The sequence below is a fragment of the Rhopalosiphum padi genome, chromosome 1 (assembly GCF_020882245.1).
Source record: "Rhopalosiphum padi isolate XX-2018 chromosome 1, ASM2088224v1, whole genome shotgun sequence".
NCBI classification, from domain to species: domain Eukaryota; kingdom Metazoa; phylum Arthropoda; class Insecta; order Hemiptera; family Aphididae; genus Rhopalosiphum; species Rhopalosiphum padi.
In genome coordinates, this window is record NC_083597.1 from 21,683,577 (window position 1) to 21,691,251 (window position 7,675).

At 28.2% G+C, this 7,675-nt stretch overlaps 1 pseudogene; it reads right to left on the reverse strand.

Annotated features, from left to right (window-relative positions):
- Positions 1-6,479: 6,479 nt before the first annotated feature.
- LOC132918515 (uncharacterized) lies at positions 6,480-6,932 on the reverse strand (annotated as a pseudogene).
- Positions 6,933-7,675: the final 743 nt, after the last annotated feature.

A 7,675-nucleotide genomic window follows, 5' to 3' on the forward strand; every position in this document is an offset into this window, starting at 1 on the left:
AATGAATAACCGTAAATGTTATTAGTCACCTTATTAATTGGCAATTAATAACAATCGATTTAAGATAATTATTAATTCACATCTAAAATTCAGTAATATTAATTTATTTTTACGTCATATTTCTTTACAAATGTTCTAATTAAAATTTAAAAGTACCAATGCTAAATTAGGTACTACACTTTAATAAGTAGTAGGTAGGTAAGGACGTAAAGTGGTAAGGTTTATAGATAGTCTATTAGCTATATAAACATTATAAACCTTGGGTTGGTGAGTACTGGCCATACTGGCACTAACTGAGTTACTGAGATCCTTTTCGAGTTTTCGACTAAAATCATAAACTACTCTTATCAGTTGACTATTATATCTATATGTCTAAATAGTAAATAGCCATTTTCCTCAAAAAAAAAACTGACAATTTTCCATCATTAAGGAATTAATAATTTAATAAATACAAAATAAAATGATATTGTATTAACTAAAATAAATGATTAATATTATGAGTTATGACCAACGAGGCAACGAATGAATTATATTTATTTATTTTTTATAATTATACCTAGGATATTTTAGTTGATATTAGGAGTAAAATAGAAACTAGCTTTTTTGTAGAAGATAATTATTAACAGAAGAGGAAAATGATATCTCATTTTTTTTTTTTTTGGAAAATGGGCCAACCATTTCAACCAATTCACGAAAAAGTTTAATATTTTGATATTATATATTATATGTTATAGACAAATATTAAAAATTATGTATCAAATAAATTAAACAATATATTATTTAAGTTTTGTATAACTTTTATATTGGATTGATACTGTTTTTATAATATATATTATATATAAGATTGAGTACACTACCAATAATTATGTGCACATGTTTAGTAACTATATTGTTGATTCTAATATAAAATAATTATTGATAACAATTATACAACTATTATTTATATATTATAAACTTTATTAATTTTTCTACAACTTATATTTTTTATACTTTTTTATGTGTAGGTACAATATAAAATTAATATTAAGCATTTTGGTTAAGCTGATAAGGGAAGGATATACGATTTTGTTAAAAAAAAAGGATCAATTTTAATAAAAAATATAAAATGTATTACTTATTTAATTTGATATAAATTAGAGCTTAAACAGAACTGGAGAAAACGATTAATTTGTCACCACTATAGAATGTCACGAGACAACTGCCCTTGTACTCCAGGTCTCCAGATTAAACAAATGCATCCGAGATCAGAAACTATGAAGCATTCTAAAAAACATTTAATTTTCAGTTACTTAACAGACAATGATATAAATATACATATAGTAAAGTTATTATATTTTGATTTTTATATAGGTAATCATCTAATAGATTACAACTTACTATACTACGAGAATACAACTATAAAACCTAGCTATTATTTTGTTTTGTACTATATCGAATAGTAAATTTTAATTATAACTATCTTGTTGCCGCATTTATAGCTATTGTCTTTAAATATAGTTACACATCAACACATTATATTATTTCAAACAGATGATACATGATTTCAAAATATGCGTAACACTTATGTACCCACGAAATATTATTGTTGTAATCGCTGTAACGTTGGTAATTTAATTATTTTTTGTTTTAATCACATGAGATAAATTAACTTAATTGTTGCATGATCACTATGATCAAACGATAGTTACTTGAAAACCAATTATTAAAAATTGTTTACTGTCCAAAAGTGTAAACAAAATATACAGAGTATAATTATGTTAATAGTAAACACTTAATAATAATAATAATAATAATATTCATAATTTATAGCACTACATGATTTGTACAATTTTAACAAATCGATACAATTATATATAGCCAACACCAATCACCAATTAAGTTCAAAGGATACCAATATACAATATATTCATATATTTTTGTGAGAAGTGTCAAGTAAGAATTAATAATAATATGTGTCGAGAAATAAGTTTGAAAGTTTGATTAACTCCAGATATTTTTAGTATAAGTTTATACTGTGCTGTATAACTTCAACCGATATATTTTGTGTTGAGAGTACAGGGACACTTATTGGCCGGTTGTTTTTAATCGAGATTATATTATGGATCAAAATAACAAAATATAACATAAGAATATAATTATCACGACTTGTGGATATTTTTGTAAGTGTCAACTTTTAATGGGTCACTGCTGGTGTGTTTAATTTAAATTCAATTATATATCATTGTATACGAATGTTAAACACTTCTGAGCAGAGACGATCTGTCGACTTGTATCACTAAGTTTATTCCATGATCTGTTTTTTGATATAGCTAGGTGATTTTTATTATGGTACTTTTATAATATTTTGTTAAGTAGCAACAATTTTTTCCGAAACCTTGTGTTTATTTTATTACTAATATTTATTAATTATTATAATAAAATGTTTTTACACCACATTATATTATTGTTGTATTTACTTTTAAGTTAATAATATTTTACTGTAAATACCATACAACAGTGTGAATACTAAATAGGGTCATATTACGAAAAGATAATATCTTAAAATTAATATTAATATTTTGAAAATTTCATAGCATAAAATAAAACCCATAGTAAACAATATAAATAAAAGTGTTAAGTCTATAAAAAAATAATTAAGTTTTTGTATTATAAACAAAATAATTAACATCATTATTCATCGTTAAAATACGTAATTTCGTCTAAATTTATACTAGAAATATATAATATATAAAAAAGGGTGGGCAAGTGGACATATTTCGTTAAAATTTGAACTTTAAATGTTTATAAAAATAAATTCCGGTATGTGCTTTTAAGAAAAATCGTATAGTAATATGATAATTGATAAGGTATGTTTTAAATCAACGGTTCTTAAACTGTGGTATGCGAAAGACTACATGGTGATACGCGAAGGGCCGTGTTTAGATAATAAACCTATTCAATTATTTTATTAATAAAACTAATAAATAAAAAATAATTATACTGTAATTGTAGTATTTTACTGCCTTATTATTTAAAATAAAAATTTAGAATTTGGATCATTATATATTTAGTTATTAGTGGTACGCGACTGATTGACAAACCTTAGTGGTACGTAAAAAAAAGTTTGAGAACCACTGTTCTAAATCACTGAACCTCTGAGCCTTGAGCCGCCGCCATATACCCCAGTGCCTTCTATCATATAATATTATTAGTTATCAAATAAATAGTATTTCAAAAATGTTTTCATACCTATTATAGTCAGCGATACGAAAACTGGCTACTGACCGCCGCGATTAAAGCAGATTATTTACTGTAGTGGTTATCAGCGGTGCAATCGAATTGGCTCCCCAATACAGGTAGTCAATATTTTACCTTTAATAAGTACCTTTAAATTGGCTCACAAGAATTTACTGTTGAATTGGCTCCCTACCGTTTTTTTTTTAAATTTATTGGTTACCAAAATGTTAATAATTTAAAGTACGTAATTCGTAATTCTTATATTTTACATTGTTACACTGAATAAAAAATAAAAAACATACAATGTCATAGCTAAGCGCGTCATTATAAAATGTATGTATATTATATAAATAGGTACAACTGGTACAAGATTAAATAAAAAAAATTAAAAAATAGACAATATTTTAGCTAAATGCGTCATTGTGAAATTTATACACACAAATTAATAAGTTAAATAAAAATATTATATTAAAATATTTTTCGAGGGTATACTTATTGGCCAATAATTTTTATGTATTGAAAACTCGTATTTACACCAGTATCATATTTACTAATTTCATCTTCTAAAAAATGTATTTTATTTCTAATTTATTTACTGTGTGATTTTTTTGTATTGGAACTCCTTATGATAATTTTTGTATCAGATTGAATACTATATAATATATTTGGACGTGGAGAATAAAATTGAGAATTAAATTTGGAATTAAAAGACTCGCACGAGTTAGCTGTACGATAAATACGAGTACTATTACTTTTTTCTGCCCAAATTTCTGGTGGAAATGTTAAATCATTGTCAATATAATTTTCTATTAAATAATCATTAAATTTTGTGAGTTTTTCATTCATAAGCTGTATTTTAGCTAATTCGTCGGAAAAGCAATCCCCAACTGATTGTGGATCTAGGAATGGCAATCCAAATATATACGTTAAATATTGGCCTATTTCTGTATTTAGTATGAATAAATTTGTACCTATATATAAATAGTATAGGTATATCCAGCAGTAGACTATATTTGAGTGCAAACTGCCAGGCTATATTATTAGGTTGAGGTCGTAAAAGTAAACGCCTATAATATGAAAACCCCTGATTAAATGAAAATATTTGAAAATTTATGGAGCCAATTCAATTATAGAGCCAATTCAAGAGTTGAATTTATATTTACCCGAAATTGGGAGCCAATTCAATGGTAGCCGTTATCAGAATACAATTATTTGTGCTGCGTCGTCGCCGTTCCGGTACGCAATAATAGAATGAGAACCACTGTCTAGTGTCTACACGGTGGAAGAGGTTCAGGGTACGAAGGCGGCCCACACCAGTTTTCGTGTCACCGACTATAATACGATGTATAAAATACCCCGCATGAACAAAAATATATAGAATTCTAACACAAAAATGTATAAAATCGCCATAATATGGCACACATTCCTTCAGCCGGATAGTGCTAGTTTATATAGAAATAAAACTCTCAATTATATACAGAATGCACAAATATGTATTGATAGCCTATATAGTAAACATCCGTTAACGGTGTTAACACAGAAATGTTTTGTCCATTATCGGTCAGACAAAGGTTGACCATTCGTCTATTATACCTGTATCAATTGTCACTTGAAAGGTCATAATTCGCACTGCGTATGTTAGATGAATATACCACCACCTAAGTGAGTTAATCCCTGACTGTAAAAACCAAAATTCGTTTATAGTCGACGACACGAAAACTGCCTGTGGCCGCCGTCGTCCCCGAACCTCACACACCGTGTAGACAATGGTTCTCATTCTATTATTGCGTTCCGGAACGGCGGCGGCGCAACACGAATAATAATTGTATTCTGATAACCACTGCAGTAAATAATCCGCTTGGATCGCGGCGGTCTGCCACTAGTTTTCGTTTGGCTAACTGTAGTATTATTTCAGCCGCTGAACGTGTACCTACATTTTCCGCTTCGCCCGCCTTACTAACTATCAAGTGATAGTTAATTATTTTTGATAGACGAGTAGGTAATTTTTTTTTAAAAATGGCATCATTCTTAAAGTTCATTGTTAGAATAATTATTGTGGGATTTTTACTCCCTCCGTCAATGGGAGGACTCACTAAATCACCCCGAACCATAAGAAGGCTCAATAATATAATGATAGCAGTATTGTAAGTCTGTTTTTATTTATTTTTATTTAAATAATTGTTTAATTCAATCTTTTATTTTTAAGTCGTAGACAACTAGCTCAAGAAGAAGCTGAAGCGGCAGCTGCAGCTCGAGAATACCGAAGAGAAGACAGTTCTAGTGAAAGCGAGGAGAGTTCCAACGAAGATGACAGATCACCAGTACTTGGCCCTTCAGATACTGAAATCGGTGAGACCATTGAGTTTTTAAATAATTTTTAGATAAATTAACATGGGAAGATACAATTAGATACACCGATCGTATTTCATTCAAAGTAGACATAATGACGCATTTTGATAGAAATACATAGGAAAATTACATGCATGCAAAAGTAGATTGGACAGTTAAAGACAAACCGTTATAGCGACAGAATAAATTTGGGGGGTAGAATAACGAAAAATTAAATATAGTCTATTATTAGTAGGTACAATTAGGGATACAAAATACATCTCTGAAGTTTAATGTAATAAGAATTATTTTTGTTACACTTACGAGGTGATCTATTATATTTGTACAATGATACGCACTACTCTATCATAACATTTTGTTATATTAGAGTACAAGACATAAAATTACGATGTACTATATTTACGTATGCACTGGTAACGGAAGATTTGTGCATAGAACAAGGTTGATTAACTCCCTGCTTCCTCTGTCATCCTGATGAAAGACCATGTTCGTGACTGATCATTGGGGGAAAATATATAATGGAAACCTAACTAAGAAATATATATTTTATAGAAAATATCGAATTTAAACAGTCGTCAATTAACCTAGTATTAATTTAATTAGTGTGTATATCATATCCGAACAACATTCGAAACGTAGGATTTATGATGAATATATATGTTACGGCTAAAGTCCGAATTAAGCTTATGTGCACATTATCCGGATAATGTACATATTATCCAATTTCGGACTTTAGTCGTGAATAAAAACTATTAGGAAATGGATTATGTATACATTACCCGGCTAAAGTAACTTTAACCATCGAGTTATGTCTAATGTAAAATATTATTAATAAGTTCATAATATATATTTTATTTCAATAAAATTGATTAATATAAGTTAACAATTAAATATTAAACTACATTTGATGCAATATTAACTTTATTTCTATTTATTAGATAACATTATTTTCATTATTTATTTAAACATGGTAAACTTTGATGACATTTAGAATAGCATAAAATGCCAGATGCTTTGCATTTACATTTATTTGTTTTGCAATTTGATTTACATGCACAACGTTGATAACCCTGACCACCTAACAATGACATATTTTTTGCGATTTCTCTTAAAGATTTTTATGTATTTGACACCTCGTCAACTGTAATTAATGGCTCAGGACAAACATCAAATTGAGACCTAGTGTAATGTTGTTCTATCGTTCCTTCTTTATTACCTAGTTCATAGTATTCTCCATCTTTTATTGATATTACTGCAAACAAAATATTTCGCGGATCTCCTCCACCTCTATCCACGTCTGGTATGGTTACTCGAACCGTATCACCGATGCTGGCAGGTGGAAACTTATTAATTGATCTAAACTTCATTTTTTCAGCTTGATGTTTTAATGCTTTTATACTAAGGTCTCTTTGGGACTTAACCATATTCTGAAAAGTTATAAAAATATTAGATATGCGATAAATGGTAGTATCTACTATCTATATAGTTCCATATTATCTTTGTATGGTTTTCTCATCGTAAAAATAGCACCATAAATAATTTCATGTCTTACAATTGGTTAATTAATACATTGAAAATATAATTATATAATAATATATTTTTTTGTACATTTTTTCTACCCAGTTACTTCATCCATCAATCAATAGATAATGTACAAAATAGCCGGTTAATGTACGTAACTATGATTCTAAATGTTAAGTGTTTATTTTATCTAACTATTGTGGATTATGTGCACATTATCCGGATAATGTGCACTTTAACCATGTTTCGGACTTTAGCCGTAACATATATGTATATATGTATATTGACAAATTATTATTTTGTAGGCCAATGACGAAAGCGATGAAAACATTTTGAAAAACTACCGTCGCATAAGACTATAAGAGTTATATCGAACCTAATCATAGTGCAATGATTTGAAGACCAGACACTATTAAATTTGATTTGTTATACTCTTTAATCTTATAATATTTATAAAAATAAAAAGAAGTGTTATATTTCAAAAAAATGTATTTTTATTTATTATATATATACGTATACAACGTATATAATTTACAATTCTCTAACATCCCCCCTAAATGGGTATAAGCTATAATCTGGGCAGGTTAGG